Below are 18,682 nucleotides of genomic sequence, written 5' to 3' on the forward strand. Positions count from 1 at the left end.
CTTCTCTTTTTCTCCATTTCATTTGTGTGTATTTGTTGGATGATTTTTTTTGCATTCGCATGCGATAAACACTTACAAGTGAAGTCATTGAATTAATCTTTTTTTTTGGTATTGGTTGAGATCGGAGTAAATCTTGCGTGGAGCAGTTCGATTGAATTTTATGTGAGTACATACACACAATTCAAGAATATTATATACACTTAATCTGTCTCTCTCTGTTTTGCTTTCGGTTTGATCAATGCGGCGAAAAAAGGGCATTAGCTGATAAAAAGGGTGTCTTTTTGAAGACGATTATCGCATCGCTTTTTTGCCCTTCGTATTGGATCATGGAGCGAACAAAAAAAATTTTTTGCACAAAAGACAAGAAAAAAACGGAGCAATTTATTTGGGCTTTACTTTTATGAACGATTTATTTTCGAATAACACAATCTGGATTCTTTTCATACTTTATTCGATGTAGACCGCCTCAAGTCGACTGGCTTACATAATCAATAATAAAGTAAATAAAATCGAACAAATGCTCCATTAGAAAAGGGTTATCGCATTACTCAGTATAAAATATTTTTCCACGTCGAAATGCATTAAGATTGAAAAATAGACGGATTTTTTTTACTTTATTTTAGTGTCCAGTGGCAAAAACTCTGAGTAAGTTGATGCATTTAACCCAGGCGAATGTATCGAACGATTGCCGTCGCGAGTGAGACAAAAAACCTCACAGCATCACATAGACGGAGAAGTGCTGCTTATTGATAGAGAAACCAGATCATTACACACACATTTGGCGGGTGTCGCGAACGCGAGCGTTTGCATACATACACACACACTCACTTCATATGCAGAGCAGACCGACAGATGCAAAGAGAAGGGAAGAAAGCATAAACAGTGTGATTAACACGCAAGCAAACAATCCAAGCATAACTCCACCTCTTTGCGATAGCAAAAATCTTCCCAAACGATGACACAAAGAGAGAAAGAAGAAAAAAACTCTCTAGAGCAACAATAACAACAGCACACGTATTCTCTCTTTATATATAACCAATCATACGCTGTTTGGCTACGAGATTTGTATATGTATTCTACATTTTGGGCTCTATTATCGTTGTTGCTTGTTATCTATCACGTCGCCAAAGTCTTTGTGATAAATGAACAACATGCGAACGGTATAGAATTTAGAATTAATGATTTCGATGCGCATCAACAATTCGATCGATGCCAAAAAAAGTGCAACTACAATACATATCGTCGCAGATGTGAATTGAGATTACAAATACCGCGTCCGCAATGGCAAATGGTTAAATGGACACGAAAAATAAAACAATTTGTTTTCGAATGTTGTTTTTTTATTCTGATAAAAATCAATAAACTACATTTTTGTGTATTCTATCTAACAAAATATATGAGAGGAAAAAAAAGAGCGAATATCTTTTGCGCCATTTTATGCGGAACGAAGACAAATGAACAAGTTATGTGTGAAAAATGTGAGCAATTGAGATACGGCAGCACAAATCAGAAGAGGCGGAGCTTCATCACTAACGTTGATAACGCTGCGTTGCGTTCCGTTCAGAAAGAGACGGATCGACGTGAACAGTGCGAGATGGCATGACAAAAGAGGGGCAAACATTCGAAAACTTTGTATTTACAACCGCTTTTATATACAATTAGCCGTCTAATGCGTTTATGTGTCAATTTTTTTTATTCAAAATATAAAAAAATGATGAATAGAATACGTTCAGAACATGGATAATAGCTAGTGGCAAAAACCAACATGATATACACCATAAGAGTAGTATAAATTTCAACAGCATGAACACCATCGAATACGAGAGAGAGAGAGAGAGAGAGAAAAAAAACTTTGTTTAATAGCATTAAAAGAGCTTTTAACGAAATGACGATGCTTTGGATGTGGCCGGGGTTGTTATTTTCAAAATATAGCTGCGGTGTTGTTGTTGGCTCCGTTTTATATGTACTGCCAAAAGTCTTTTTTCGAAGCTAAACGAACCACTTTAGATGGTGCATATAGTGTTATTCAACTCATTCTGTTTCTCTATCCTAATTAACATTTCCCTTTGTAGTTTTGCAGAGTGTCGGTTATTTTATTTTTTATTATTTTTTCTTCTGCTGCCATTTCGTTCTTCGCATTTGAAGGACGATTTTTCTTTAGTTTTCATTCAGTTTTAATTTGCTTTGGCGTTTGTATCAAACAGTGTCAATTCATGTAATATTCAGGCCGTTGCCACTTTCTAGTGCGACGATAACAAGCTCGCTCATTTTTGCTCAATGATATGCACTTGAAAACGCCATTCTTTGTGTATGAATATGTTCTTTATAACATGCAATTTATTTTTGATGAAATTTTCGCGCGACAAACATTAATAGTTTTGTCTGTGCAGTCAGTCAACACCACTCTTTCTATCTATATATCTTTGTCTCTCTGGGAAATGAAAAGATAAGCGTAAAATTGAAGTCGAGCGAAAGAGCGAGAGCGAAAAAGAACGATAGAGAGTGAAAGAGAGTGAGAGAGAGAGATGGGGAGAAAAGAGCTCATTTGTGCCCCGTTGATGATGGTGGCGGTGGTGGTGAAAACAAAGTGCAAGAGAGAATGAAACGTGCATGTTTTAAATTATGTAAAAGTAATGGTGATGGTAATGGATATTGGCATTGGCATAATGATATGACACTGTCAGTGAATGTAAATGCAATTTCGTTTTTTTTTATATTTTGCCTTCAGGTCATGAGAAAGAGCAACAGCATCAATGGCAGCAAAAGAGAGTGGCAGTGAGCATCAATTGCAATGAACAGCTCCGCCTAAGCACAGTTCAATTTGCAATGAGTGCGCGAACGATGTATATTAAAACATTGCCGGAAATTGCATGCATATTGACACCATTTTCCTCGATAAAGATGATAACGATGGAATTTTGAAATGAAAATGGCATCTTCAACAACAACAACAGCATCAGTAAGTGTTGGGTGGAGAGAAAATTAAATCTAATTGTCACAAGTCGACAACATCCTATGTGTTTTTCATCTCGTGCTGTAAGTGGTTAAAGGTGTTGTCGAATGACAAAGCGGGTGGCACATGCTAATCCAACGTTGGATCGTAATTTTCATTTGTGCGTTTTTTGCTCTCTCTTCTCTCTCTCGTTCTCTGTTACTCTCGTTCTCGCATGGAAATGACACCACATTTTTATTCAGTGGCGGTGGAAGAACCTCTTCCTATATTGAAATGTAGAAAGAAAATGTAGCTGTGACGCGAGCGAACAGAACGGTAAATTCCTTTAATTTGTTTCTTCAAGTCGAGTCATTTGCAGCGACATCGTTATATTAAGAATTTGAATCACCATTTTCTTGCAAACATTATCACTTAGATTGTCGTATGCGCGAACCTCGCTCGCCTTTTTCCACCAACACCGCTGACATGGCCTGAATAGCAGAAACCCGTGGCAAGCTTTTAGAAAGCATTTTATATGTGTAATTTATTTTTTGTTTTTGTTTTCTCTCTCTCTCTCTCCACATTTTCTTTTTTGCATTTCTCTATTTCACGCGCACGCTCTCTTTCCCTTAACATTATTTGTTTGAAAAGTACTTTGGTTCTTGTTTTAGAAATAGACTTTTTTCGACTCTGATTTCATTTGCTCGCCTTTTTCCTGTGTTTGGCAAACAACTAAACAACTTTTCGATAGGAAGTTTTAATGTTGAAAAGAGTTTCTTCTTTTCTTTTCATTTTATTTTCTCTGGTTAAGTTTTTTTTTTCTCTCTCCCGTTTCTTCTTCATACTTCTTTGCACATCGTTTTCCTTTTTTGTGATTGTGAATGTTTCTTACCACTTTGAATTGGGACGCGCGTATTTCCGTTCAGCCCTGCTCAATATGGTTTTGGTGATGGTCGTTTTTTTCTCTTCTCGCCACGCGCATTTTTCTCATTTGAACACAATGATGAGCAATGAGCATCGAGTTGAAAGAACAAAAACACCACCGCCGATTAGAATGGCAACTTTTAATTTTTCTCCGCTTGCCCGCATTCGTACAATTTATTCATGTCTTTGGCACTCTTTCACTCACACTCTCCGGCTCTTCCTTTCCCATTCGGCATCGCGAATAGAAAAAGCGACAAGCATATAATAAATAAAAGTACGGAAAACTTTTAGCTACAGTCATTTCATTTCGTTTCGCCATCACTTTTCGATTTTATTCGCTTTTTTTTCTTTCTTCGTTCACTTTCGTTGTTCTTCTCATCCATCTGGTATGGCGGGGAAAGGAACTCCATCCTGTTCCAGCAATGAGCGCCCATTTGACTTTGTGTTTGATAAAACTGAAAAGTGAATGCTTTTAAGAAACGATTGCCTTTTTAAGGGCACTTTGGAATTTGTTTGCTACTTTTTTCACTCTCGCATCCTTTTTTCCAACTGCTGTGAATGTTTTTTTTTCTTCATTTGCTGAATCGTTTTCTCATTGGCGAAGAAAGTTTTTTTTTCCGTTGAATTCGTCGTCTTTTTTTCGTTTCAAGTTCCACGTAATTTGCAGAATAAAAAAAGCCAGTAGAACAATATTTAATTGAGTATTTGGTTGTGAAAAACAACGGTAAAGTGGTATGATGACATAAAAATGGCGCTTTAAAGAAATCGCTTGGCGAAGCGCGTGAGGCATGAATGAATCTCTTCAAACAATTTTTGAAAATTTATTCACAAAATGAACTACGACGTACAAATACAGAAAAAAAGAACCAAAGAAATGAAACACAAATCGACATTTGCGTTGACGGTCTTTTGTAAACACAGGACAAGCGAGCCAGTAATGGATTGAATGCAATAAGGTGGCAGGTTTATTTGTCCATTAATTATATTGACGATGGTGCGTCGGTGAGTTAATTAGAAAAGTTTAGATGCTTTTCATTTGTTCAAAGGACGCGATAAAAATGTGCTTCGTTAAAAAGAAAAATCAGCCGCTTTTATTATACGCAAATTATTCCAATGAAATAAAGTGGCTGATTCAAATTAAACTTATATATTTTAAATTCAAACGCGACGGAAAAAACATGAACTTTTTATTAGGTGATACAATGATAAGACTAATGGCGTAATAATCAATCGTTCGACACTTTGCATTCACTACGTGATTTTAATGACATTGAAATCGGTCAGGGAGAGAGAGAGAGAGAGAAATGAAATCGGAAAATGCGGGTTTATGCACACAGGATTCGCATTTAAAAGGTGCTTTCAAAAAACCAATTGGGTCCTCGCGGTTTATTTTCGTAATTTGCACGATAAAAGAGGCACATTTTCCCCCAAATAATATAATAAATCGGCACTCGCTTTTATTTATCGAATGTTGGCTCACTTCATGGTAAATAAATTTTTCAACACATTTAAATGGAACCATGTCATCATCATATAGTTCACATTCACACAGAATCACATACGCCAAGCACAATATGAAATTTGATTAACTATGATGGGTTGGCCAAGCATTTCTCGGAGCCAATCCATTTGCAATTAAATGAGCCTGCCAAAAACAATGAATAAATCGGTTAATAATATGTTTTTAATATTCATGGTTTTTTTCTCTGTTCGCTCTCACGCGTGGAATTTGCTTGAGAGAATCACGTGCATGTACAAAATAACTTTAACTGCTTTGTGAAATGTGGAAAATTTACATCTTGAAACCAGTAAATCACCTAATTTGCAGCAAATTAGTGTACAATGATAAGTCTTCAATGCGCTCATTTCATGGGAGATCCATTTGGATAATGTTTGTTGTTGTTTTTTCTGTACAAATATAATTGTATTATTTCCTTCGATGAGAATGAAATTACACTGCCCGATGAAAATAGTTAAATTGTTAATAAAAACAAAAACCAGTGCTCGTTAGCATCGAAAATGTGCGCAAATTGGTTGGATAGCAAATGAGTGCGTGTGCGACAGAGAGAGAGATCGGGTGATTTGAAAAAGAGTTGGCAGGGCGTTCTCACATCCGTCGAAAATTATAATTTGGATTTGATTCTAATGCTAATGATGATAATATTAATCAGCGCAAGCAAGAGGGAATGAAAGAACAAACGAAAAGCCACATCCGCATGGAACTCACGTTCGCCCCGAAATCGGCGCTAAATTTTGAATTTCAAACCTTATTCTAACTAACCGAAACGAATATTAAATTAATCAAATCTAACCGAACGAATACTCCGCGTTCCAAAAACTCACAACATTACTTCGAGAATTTGGTGCATGCAAAGCATGGGCGTGCATATGTGTTGTGTGTCTTCATTTTCATTCAAACTCATTTTGACTGTGATTATTATTTGTGGGATAATTTATGCGAAGCCACACAATTCAAAACACACTGTGCCACAAAATAACTGAAAAATATTCCCATTTCGATTTAATATATCTAATTAAAAAACAATTTGATTGTAATTTGACCTACCGTTTACGCTACCATACACTGGCGCACACACACACATTCTTCGCATTCGAAAAAGCGCCATACATTCGATGAAACCCACTCAAATGGTATTGTTCTTTTTATGTATACACGGAAAATGAAATTTAATTGAAAAAAAAAAATCCGGAGCACAAGATAAGAATGTGACACAATACCACACAGTAATGTTCATGATGACGCGCAAGCCGAATCATTGGCGTGTTCGACATGCAGGGCAAGAGAAAGAGATTTCCGTCTCTATTTATGAAAATTAAAACAAAAGCTGATTTTCCAATTCCTGTTTGGTGTGTATGCGAAAGAAAGAGAGAGAGAGAGAGAGAGAGAGAGAGAGAGAGAGAGAGAGAGGTAAATTTAAATATAAGGCAACAAATAATTAAGTTCATTAACATAAAAATAATAACATTTTCAACACAATCACAATCGAAAACAAAAAAAAAACAACAGCTACAAATTCGAGTAATTACTCGACATATTTTCGTTGATTTGAATGTTGGTGGCTTTATGTGTATCTTTCACTGTGTTTGTTTTGATTTGTCTATGATATGACCCAAACTGAATCATTTTCACGTTAAACGTAACGAACAGTTACACGAAGTGCTGTTAATGTCAATAGCTATAAGCACATTAAACAGAACACGATCAACGATTACAATCGAAATGGGGACTTAAGCGATGTGTGTGTGTATGCCTTTATCCAACCAAAACTCTTTATTTTGCAAATAAACGAGTTAGAGAGTGCTGGGAACGAACGAACGTAACAACAAAAACTGAATTAAAATTTTCGTATTTTGCCTTCATTAAATCAAATAAAGGTTAATTATAATGCGCTCAATCTCAAACGAGAGAAAAAAAATCCATGAACGAAAAACATTAAAATCTAAACACAATTTTGCATGTTTCCACGTTTTTTTTCTTCGTTGGTATCTCTCTTGGCCGTAACTGTGCGCACCACTTTGCATATTTTTCCATACATAAACTACATCACAGCTCAGGAGCTGAAGTTTGTAAATAATTTAAAATTAATTTTTTTTCTCGTTCGTTCGTAAAGTGTGAGCTCATGAATTTTTTCGCCATTTTTTTTAAAAATCCGTTAAAGTTGGCAGTGCAAACAAATTAAATGAAAATTACACGATGAAATTGATGAGAGAATATCGCAATTTTATTCAACTTTTTTCTTCATCCCACCAGCCACATGATGAACAGTAGTTTTTTTTCGCTGTCTGCATGGCAAGTGTGTGTGAGGAAATTGCCCATTATTCCAGTGATTAAAAGATCTTTGCACTAAATCTGTGTTTCATAAATATGAAGACCGTTAAATTTTCCGTAAATTTCACGCTTTAAGCGATGATTTGAGTAGCAAATGTTTATGAACACAAACGAAATGATCCAATCAAATATTATGATGAAGAGCTATAGACAATTGGAAAAATCAACACAGTGGCAGCAAGTGTACTCGACTCTTTTTGTTGCTCTTCCCTCGCTCGGCAACCATAATAAAATCGATAATCAACCGAAAAAACCAAAACACACCGACCGGAAATGATGTTTATAATATTTTCTCTTCACGTTGAAATCGTTTTAACCGCATTCAAAATCATCATCTCTTTCAAGCTCGCGAGAGAGAGCAATCCACTAATCATTTCATCAATTCGTTCAATCAACAAAATCTTTGTTGATTGTCGACGATTTTGGTTGTTGTTGATTTTGTCGACCAAAAATGTCTTGGTCAAGATTGTGAAGACAGCCAGAAAAGCCTCACAAATTTTCGTTGGAGCAACGAAAAGAGAACGACGGCAAACATCACAAATGAATGAATAAATGACTGAACAAATGAAAAAAAGGGAATATAATGCGTTTCGCTTCTATTCCATTGAACTTTATCCACGCTTCTTTACATATTTATTTCATTTTTATCGTTTGGATATATATTTATTATCTGATGACGATGATCCAACTTTGATGGAGCATATAAAAATTAATTCATTTCGTCATTTTATTCTTCTCCTCTTCATGCACCAAGCGTCAACCGATTAAGTGGACGGTTGAAGAAAAAAGACAGAACAAAATCAGCGATGCATTAAAATTCTTAAAGAGCATTCGTTGAACAAATTTTAAAATCAGCGAAAAAACCAGTTGTACGGACACAAATAAAGCACACATTTTATGAATGAGTTTGAGCGTATTTTATGCGAAATATGTATAAAATCGAGATGAAATGGGCATTTGAACACCGAATCAAGTCCAGCCAATTCTTATTGCTCGCAATAAACAAACAAAATCAACTAATGCAAATTGATCAACGAAGAAAATGTTGTATGCGTTTTCTCTCTCTCTATTTTTTTTATTTGTGTGGCAAAATTGTGTGGATAATTAGTGTCTAAGCGAATTTAAATTTAACGATAGCCAAACACACAAACAACATCCATACAACACTCTTTCATGCGATTAGCGAAGATAAATTAATATCAAAACAACAAACACACATATCGAAATTGATAAGAGGCTTGCATTACGCGTCACACGGCACGGCATGCCGTACATTTTATTAGAAATTATTGGCGACCCGTGTATAATTTATACTGCAACGTATTATTGAATGCCAAGGATGTGAACAAAAAATAACATCTAACATCTCTGTAAGTGTTATCGCTTGCGATATAAATAACAAGTTTTGAAATAGTCGTCCCTCTCACACATTCGTGCTTGATCGGCAATGATGAAGAACGGCGAACAAAAAAATAAACTGCTCCAATTTGTAGAACGCGTTCAAATTGGTCGCGAGAAGATGTTCGAGAGAGAGAAAAAAAAGTGATGAAGTAAGAGAACGAGCAATAAAAATGAAAGCAATCGCTTGAACAGCTGCACCATAAATAAAAATCAAAATAAAAGAAATGAACCTTTTGTGAGCCGTCGTGCAATGTTGATTGGTGTATGTGTTATTTAAGTAGGTGTTTAAAATTCATATGTTTCACTTATCTTAATTACTCGGTGCCTGGTCATAGAAACGTGTTTATCTGAAACTTTATAGTCCATCGTCGTCGGTCCTGTTCACATCGGCATGGCCGATCCGTTGGTTGGACAGAGATGAAAGTGACACGACCGGCAATTAATATTGCCGACATCTATAATAGTGTTAACATTGCAATGAGACTCAAAAAATGACCACAGAGAGACCTACATGTTTTTTAGTTGATCCAATGGTGTCTACCTACATCATCGTTTACACAAGTGAACGCTTCTAATATCCTAAATCAGCACACAAAACACGAAAATTTATTTTGATTTTTGAACGAGTCAAAACAAAGCCATTTTTTGGCATGCAAATTCATTTTTCACACTTAAACTTTCTAATGAGGCAATGAAAGCTCACAACCAAATTAATTACATTCGTGTTGAATTTACACGAGAAATATTTAATGAAACGAAGGGAAAATTACCGACGAAAAGGTCGAAAAAGAGCAATTGAAAGCGGAAACACGATGAACTGAGGAGTTTTTTTCTGCATTCGTCTAAAAAAAAGTTTTGTTAAAACATATTAGTGATTTCGTTATCGATGAGCCATATTTTAACAGTCAAATACAAACAACAGCACGTACTAATCTAAAATGTTTGAACAAAATCCTTCGCTCTTCACATTCATTCGATGCGATATTCGTACCGTTGACTGTACAGAATGAGATAGAGACAGAGAGAAATTAAAAAAAAAACTCGTTCAAGCGCTCACGAAAATTGATAAGCTTGTTCGACAATTTGCTCGTTATAAAAGTGTAAATTTCGCTGATGCGATGACGATCGGTCTTTTGTTAAACGAAGTCAGATCGAAAAGAAAAAAAACTTAAAACATTAAATAAACACCGCATCAAAATCAATGAATCGAAAGATTTCATATGCTTCATTAGCATTTTGCAATGTTTCATTCTGGCCAACACACGATGCAACAACGCAAAACATGCGAAACGAAAGAGATGAAACTGGCAAAATGAGGCATATTGTAATTTATACAAAATCGTTTGGTTGAGACATTTTAAAAGAAAAAATGTGTTTAACAACATTTTAATGGTGCTTTATTAAATATAAATAACATAAATTTTGTATTCTGTATGCAAAAGATTTTGTTCAGTTCAGGAAACGTGTTCGTATATAGTACGAAGAGTAGTTGATCGAAAAAAAATGGAAAAAAAGATATGTTTTGTGTGTTGACGACCACGATTTGTAGCTGCTCTCGAAGCAGCAAATGATCCAAAAGGTGTTTGAACTAATAAGATTTCCATTTCAGTTTCAGAATGAACATGAAAAATATAAGCTATTTTGTGGTTTTGTGAATGAGCCGAGCAAAGAGTCAAATGTACCGGTTTAGATTGGCAGCGTATAGCTTTTGTATGCGCGTGTTTATGGCAAACAAAATGCGCACCATAAATAAATTATTTGATTTTAATCACAACCAACGAAATATTTATGTAGATCAGATTAAAATTGGCTCTCACTCTCTGTTTGTTTTGTGTCGATTCTCTCTTTCTCTTGCCATCCAGTTTGTTTCGTGTGTGCATTATTATTTTGTATTCACATTCACACTATGCTCTCCTATTTTCAAAACGAATTAGCGTATTTTAATAAATAACACCGAAAAAGGTGCAAGAGATAAACTAAATGTTACTTTCTGCATGAATTTTATGTTGAAATTGATTTGCATTTATATCAATACAACTTTTAAAAAAATATATAGCTCATTTATGAATGACACAAGAAATGCACTCCATAAATTTTAAGTTTTTACGTTTATTTTTGGATAGACGATTGAAATTGCAATTATCATATTCAAATCACGTTCGATGGCCAAGCGAAAATTTGCTAAATCACGGACTAGATGACAATGTTCAGTGTTGATGGTTGTTTATAAAATGCGGAAAAGTCAACCCATGAATGCGATACGATGAGCACTAAGCATTAGTATCATCAGTGATGATGATGATGGTGGTACAGTTGATGTATGCAAATGTTTGTATGATGAGCATTTTGTCATCCTAAACAGCATGGGGTGAGCCATATAATTTTCGATTTAAATATTTTAAAAGCTTCAACACTTCCAGTTAATACAATTTTAAAAGCTTTTTATATTGCTTGTTAACAACATCACCCTCATTCATAAATTAGCATACTGCTGGCTGCATTTATGGTTTGTGTTTGTGTGTGTATGCAAGCGTTATGATGTAGATAATAATAATTTGTGATTCAACATTAAAAGAGATGGGACCCATTACGTTTGAATTTAAAACGAAACGATGAAGAAAAATTTATTAACACCCTCGATATGGGTGATGCAAAAAAAAGCGGTAAGTGGCACTTGAAAAAATAAAACACCCATCCGTGTTGAAAGGAATGGATATTTTACCCAGCCAATGGCATCCGTAAATGAGCATCCAAGAAAATGAGACGTTTGAAATGAGTGAGCGCCAAGCCAGAGAGAGGGAGAGAGAAGCACTTTTTTCCCGAATACATCACGTTTACCTCTGTATAATGCAAATGACAGTGTTTATGTACGAAAAATGATCCTGATGAATAAAACATAAGAATAATTTATGCGAAAATTTTAACATCTTTTTCATCGCATTTGTGAGGTGGCGAATCAGAACCATTTAAATTTCACTTCAAACAGCATCTCATTCGCTGTGCTCATCTTGTTAACAGCGTTAAAATCACATGAAAATATACGCGAGCATGGGAAGCGGGCGCGTAATATTTCTTTTTTCTTTCTCTTTCCATTTTAGCAACTGAAAATGGAAGTTTTATCACTTCCATTAGATTCAATTATTGTCATTAAAATTAACATGGAACACACGACACAGAGAAAAATGCACGCTATTTATTTCCGCCTTTTTTGTAATAATTTTTTATTTAAAAGATTTTTATTTCGTTCTTTTTTAGTATTTTTGGATGGATTGAAAAAGATTTGATCATTTACATTGGTGAATAAAATAATATAAAAAACACTATTTTTTATGCTTATAAAACGTGTGTGTGAATTAAATAAAATGCATATAATTTTCGATGAAATAATGAAAAAAAAAGATTGTCAAGGAAGTTTGACGTTGGTTTTTCTGATCGTCAGCTCAACTCATGAATAACATAAAACTCCCGGGAATTTTTGTTGGCACTTATGACAATTTCATCATAAATTTCGGTTATCTAGCTGTAGCTGATTGAGCTCGGTACGTGTCGCTTCCCTGAAGGTTCGATTTTTGACGACAGCAAAAATGTGTGCAAATTTTAACACTCACATACATACCAAAAATGCAAAGTGTTTCGATTCTTGTCAATATAGAATGGTTTTTCATCATCAGATTTCGATAAATTTGCAATCAAATTCAAATTATTTTACATGCATATCATCGCTTTAATTTACAACTTGTCGCCATACATATCACTCTCCCTTGTCGATTGCGAAAATGATTGGAATTTTCCGATTTTTGAATTCGTTTCGAAATTTATACATATCACAACATCGAAAGCATCCATCATCATTCAATAAAAGCACGCAAAAGGATGTGATTGAGTAAACGTGGAATGTACATACGTGATGAGTTTATTAAAAAAAAAAAGCACATTGTCAAACAAAAACAAATGCCCGATTCGGATTCGAAATGGAAAATTCTTTGCATAAATTTCGTGCAATTTGATTGCTTTTACATGCAACATTTCGAGAAATGTATTTTTGTGCTTTTCATGTCAATCACGATTGGCATTCGGTGCAAAATGGCATCACATCAGATGCTCAAGTATTATTATGTATTACAACGGTAAAAATAGCATTCGGAATTGGCATGTCCTACACGTGGCTGTATTTTAATAAGATTTTACATCGCCTTCCATTCGTAATAGACCGACTACCTCATTCTGGGCCAATTCATCTGTTTCTGAATCCAATCTTTCTTTCTGCCGCTTTCACCTCATCAACCAGCCACTGATTATTGTTCGAAAGAACTATTTGTTATGTTATTAATACATATTCACGATGGGATTTTTCCTTCGGAGAAAAGAATTCCTATCTTCAACCATATAGTCATGACTTATAAACAAAAGTTAAACCATACACACTTTTTCATTTCTTTCCACTCGAAACTCAGCGTTGGAAAAAAATAATCTGAAATAAAACAAGACTCTGGGCTCATATTCCGTTATAAAACGTGCGCGAAATCAAAAATGTTCACTCTTTTTTCTGTTGCTAACATAATAATGAGCTCTTCATTACCCATGGCACTAACAAGTTTTACGGACTTTTGTTCATGAGCTTGTTTCAAATGTAATTTTGTAATTTCAAGTATAACCCGTCATCTGGGCAATACGGCAGATTAAATTCATTTTGATATATGCTATTCAGCTGAAAATTATGCACTTCGTACAGTAAATCACGGTTCAAAATATGTAATACTGATATTAACTTTAATTTTTGTTATTTTCGAAATAGTTAATAGTTCGTAATATGAATTTCATTTCAATCGTTCTTTTAAAATCATTCTCTATTTTTTCAATTTGAAGCATGAATCATAATCGGAGAATTTAAAATGAAACAATGACTCATAAGCTACATGTTTCGCTGAAAAACCTGATTTTTTTCCTTTCCAAATCCGATAAAGTGTGATCCGTCACCGGATTTATAAAAAATTGGACATCACATTAGAGGGTAATATGATACCAATATGGTCTACTTAGTACCGAATCATATTTATCGCGCTCTTTCTCCTACTTCGTTTTTGCGCTTCTCTCTCCCTTTTCTATATTTCTCTTTCAATGTAACATATTTGATTCCTTTTTTGTGCATTTTTTTTCTCAATCGGATAATAAACTGTCAACTGATTCAAACGATGGACGAACTGTTAAAATTTTAAAAATAAAAAAATGATCCGTCATAATTTCAATCATGATTCAATTTGAAAATATAAACTATGAAAAATCCTTGGAATTTGTTTGCAACTGTAAAATTCATGAAACCGAATCAGTTTTGAACAATCAAATAAACTAAATCCTATTGTCATATCGAGCAATTTACAATCCCATTTAGATTTGAAAATGGCATGTTTCGGTGTATGTAATGGATTTCCATTTGAACTACGATTTGAGGGGTGAATTATTGTGTTTTAATGTTTATTGTTGCGACGATTTATTTGGATTGAGCGATGAACCGTCACCAGACACATCGCTACGAATTGTAATCGGCTATGTATACAAATATATCAAATTCGATAGAGAGTGTACCAAGTGTTGAATACGTGACAATTGGACGAGGGTGATTTAACGCTATGATACACTCACAGAGGATAAACACGCATGTACGAACTTGACTCGGTACTTATGTGTGTCGAACAGCAACTGAATGAACCAAAAAGGGAACTAAGTAGTTAATAAATGCATTGATTTAATCTACAAACAAAATAACATTCATCTCAATTGCAATGAGTTTTTTTTCTTTATTTCATCAAATAGCAGCAGAAGCATCAAGGTTTGTTTCAAATTTCAGTTTTTCTACGAAAAATCGTGCACATTCGAATCGATAACAATGCTAATTTTGTTCTAATCGGCATACAAATTGCAAGCAACTACTCAAATGCACATCATAAATGTAGTCGTGGGATAATATGCCATGAATCCGATTTTATTGGTAACAATTGCAAAGGGATGGAAGTGAAAACAATAATTTGAATGGCTTTATTACTCGATTAGGATAGTATCAGCATCACGACCAACCGAATCATTTTGTGGGGTCGATTGTATGGAGCGAGTCAGTCTTGTGTAAATTAGATCGCATTTTCAATGGTCGCCGAAGTGGAGTGTTAATGCATGTAAATACACAACGATAGAATGCGAGAGAGAATGAGAGTGAGAGCGACGTTAATATGTTTGCACCGCCTAAGCAATGTTAACCGCATATCAACATCGACAATATACTCGACACATTTGATAAATTGATAGCTTTTAGAGACCGCTTTTTTGACTCCCCCGTCAACAACGACAATGCACTACAGCATTCCGAATTGATTTTGCGGTGAGTAAAATAACATTTGGTTTCTCTCTCTGCCGCGCTCACTTCCATTCGTCCTCCGAATGAATCATTACGCAATAATGAGTTTGAAATGGTACTCATGCCATTTCATGACTTTTCGACCGCATACGAATGTCAATTCGATTTGTTTCATTAATCATTCTCAGGCTGTGTGTATTTTCATGCGTCCACAATATGCTATGTGCGGTCTGTATATGTCAAGAGCTCAATGGATTCAAAATGAATATCTAATTCGGTTATTTGTACGCCACAGAGGCAGTGTTTAGCATAGAATTATAATCTAAATTGTAATTTTGAATTAATAATTTGAATTTTATGTGCAACAACATTTAAATTGCATTTTTATGCTAAAATTTGTTCATTTTTCAGAATTATCTCTCATTTTCGGCCCATTCAACTGATCGCTGCGGCATTGTTTTAAATTATTGCTTGATAATCACCTTTTTTATATTAAATTCAAAACTTTGTACCGCACACAGACGCTATAAAGTGAGCAATTCAATTGAAATGCACGCAAAACACTGCACGTTAACCGTATATACGTATAATGTATGCGATAATTATTGTTGTGTTCGTTTAATGAAATTCAAATTCCATCAAATTTAAGTAATTTTATCGTAATAATGTCGGCAAGTAGTTTGTACAGATTAAATGACTGGCGAGGGGCGCACAGACAAATGTGACGCTGTCGAACGCATTTCATTCACTTTATAAAATATTTAGCATATTTTTTTTATCTTCATTCAAATGTGTTTTTCATTGCGCTCGTTCATAATGAACAGTTTTCGTCGACCGATCAGAGATTTCCCATTTGGATTTGCTTCGGCTGGGTTTACTCCCTGCTCAACTCGTTCCTTATCTCTCCTTCGATCTTGAACATACCTCTTTTACAATAGAATGATAATAATAGAAATAAACGCAAATAATGTAACCGCAACAATAACACAATCCGTATACAACCATGGCCCAACAATCAAACACACGAAACGGAAACATTTTGTTAATTTATTTAATTATTTTGCCATTAGCAAGACTTTATATATTCCGTTGTCATTTTTGTTGTTTGGAGATTTTTGTTTTTCTATTTTTATTGTTTTGTTTGGCCAAATCACAGTCTAAAAAAATGATTCTATTGTCATTGTATGGTCAAATTGTACCCATTTTCAATCGTTGTATGTGTGCAAAGAACAAAGCCACAAACAGCATTTAACCTAAAAAAACAATCCGTTAATTTGTGCATAATTCTTTTCGAATTTTTCCCCATTAAAAAAAAAAACCTAATTTCAATCCATTTTTATGCGAAAACAGCATATTCAATTAGAGATTCTCAAAACTACGAACGGAACTTGCATGAACCAACAATTGTTTATTATTATTTTTTTCTATTCTACCATCTAATTTGGTTGCGTATCTTTGAAATGAATCAACAATTAGATGACAAAGACACCAATTTGGTGCACGAATTCGACAATGTTTTTGTCGTCGTCTCTTTGATTTGTTTTAAAACGATTCATCATTTTCAACTAATTTATTTCATTTGTTTATGATTTTAATGTGAAAATGAAAGAGATTTATTATTGAAATGAAAACCGTGTAACAACTCGTCCACGACAATTACGATGTGATGTGATGTCGAACATTTCATTGAGCTACCACATTGTTTGATGATTTTACTCATTAAATTTTCATTGTCATTTCTAAACATGTGTGATTACTGCACCGAACACTGCACACACACACACTCTCCCGTACAGGTGTTGTAAGGACAGAGCCATTACACCATAATTTAGCTAATAAATAAAATTTAAATCAATCTACTGTGACCGAAATCTTAATGCAATTCCATACGATTGTTGTAATTGAGCATCGTTAGGCCATTAGATACTGGTGATGGGCGTCTTTAATTACGTGATTACAATGAATATAATTGGGCGACTTGTTTTGAAATCGATGACGGTGCAGGGTGAACGATGTCAAGTTTTCAACTTCTAATGATCAAATCAACGGAATCAATGAATAAAACATTTTGACGACAGAAAAGGTGGAACCGGCTAACCGGAATCCAGAAACAATTTGCGATTAACTACACTGCATAATGTCAAGAGGCCGTGAATTTTGCCACTATGATTGTTTTAAATTAACACATTTTGTAATGATTTCGTTAATCACATTACGAAGTGATGCTTGAAGGCGATTCGATTTTTTTATCTTTTTTCCCAAGTTTTTAGATGTTTGATGCGAAAATTGTTGTCTATTGAGTAAGTAAAAAAATAACGGAAATGTTGTGTATCATAGAAGTACAACATATGGTTTAAAAATTATTAAAATGTTCCATATGAGCATATTCAGATTCCCTTTTTGATTTCAAGCATTGATAAACGCTTTGAAAGTGTGTACAAACAACTTTTAACAATTGCGTAATCCGAAACCCATTTCCACTGGCTTTGCTTTTAAATCAAAAACACATCGATTGAAATGCACATCAGCCTTATCAGATCAAAATAGAGTTGTGTGAGCACATGCTTTTTGCGGGTTGGTGATAAATACCATCGTTGTGTGCGATAACAATCGAGCTACTTATGAGCTATTAGTGTTGTGTGTCCAAAAAAAATTGTGTCACTTGAGTATTTGTATCACATCTAAAATATTACGCATTCATTTTCAAATCCGAACTCATTCTAGATTGTTGTTTTATATTTAAAAAAAAAAAAGAAAACAGACCGTTTCAAGATTATCAAACGAATTAGCTTTTTTTTTTGTATAGCTACATCAAAAGTGTGTTTGGATTTTTATCATTGAAGATTAATCGAGGGAAATTTGAAAAAATGTGAAATTTGAGTATTTCAGGGTTGACTTGTTATCCGATACCCAACGCACGGTGATACCATCGAATAAATTTGTCACCGCGCACAGCACTGACAATAAAACTGCCTTTCATCTTGTTGTTCGACATTTAATTTGCTTAACATCGTCCACAACTGTTGTATTTTCATTCAATAATTTAATGGTAATAACATCAAATTAGCTGGGACTCATGTCTATGCCACATCCTAGTTTTGTAAGATACAGGGCGAGCCGGGGCGAACTAGAGAAGGAGAAAAGGAAAATCATAATAATTTACGGTATATTTCAAATTGGTAAGTGGGCAATAAAGTGTGCGCTTAAGCCAACGAATGCCAATAAATAA

This window comes from Contarinia nasturtii, unplaced genomic scaffold (assembly GCF_009176525.2).
Source record: "Contarinia nasturtii isolate CC-2019 unplaced genomic scaffold, AAFC_CNas_1.1 Cnas_scaffold_1964, whole genome shotgun sequence".
In the NCBI taxonomy this organism is placed as follows: domain Eukaryota; kingdom Metazoa; phylum Arthropoda; class Insecta; order Diptera; family Cecidomyiidae; genus Contarinia; species Contarinia nasturtii.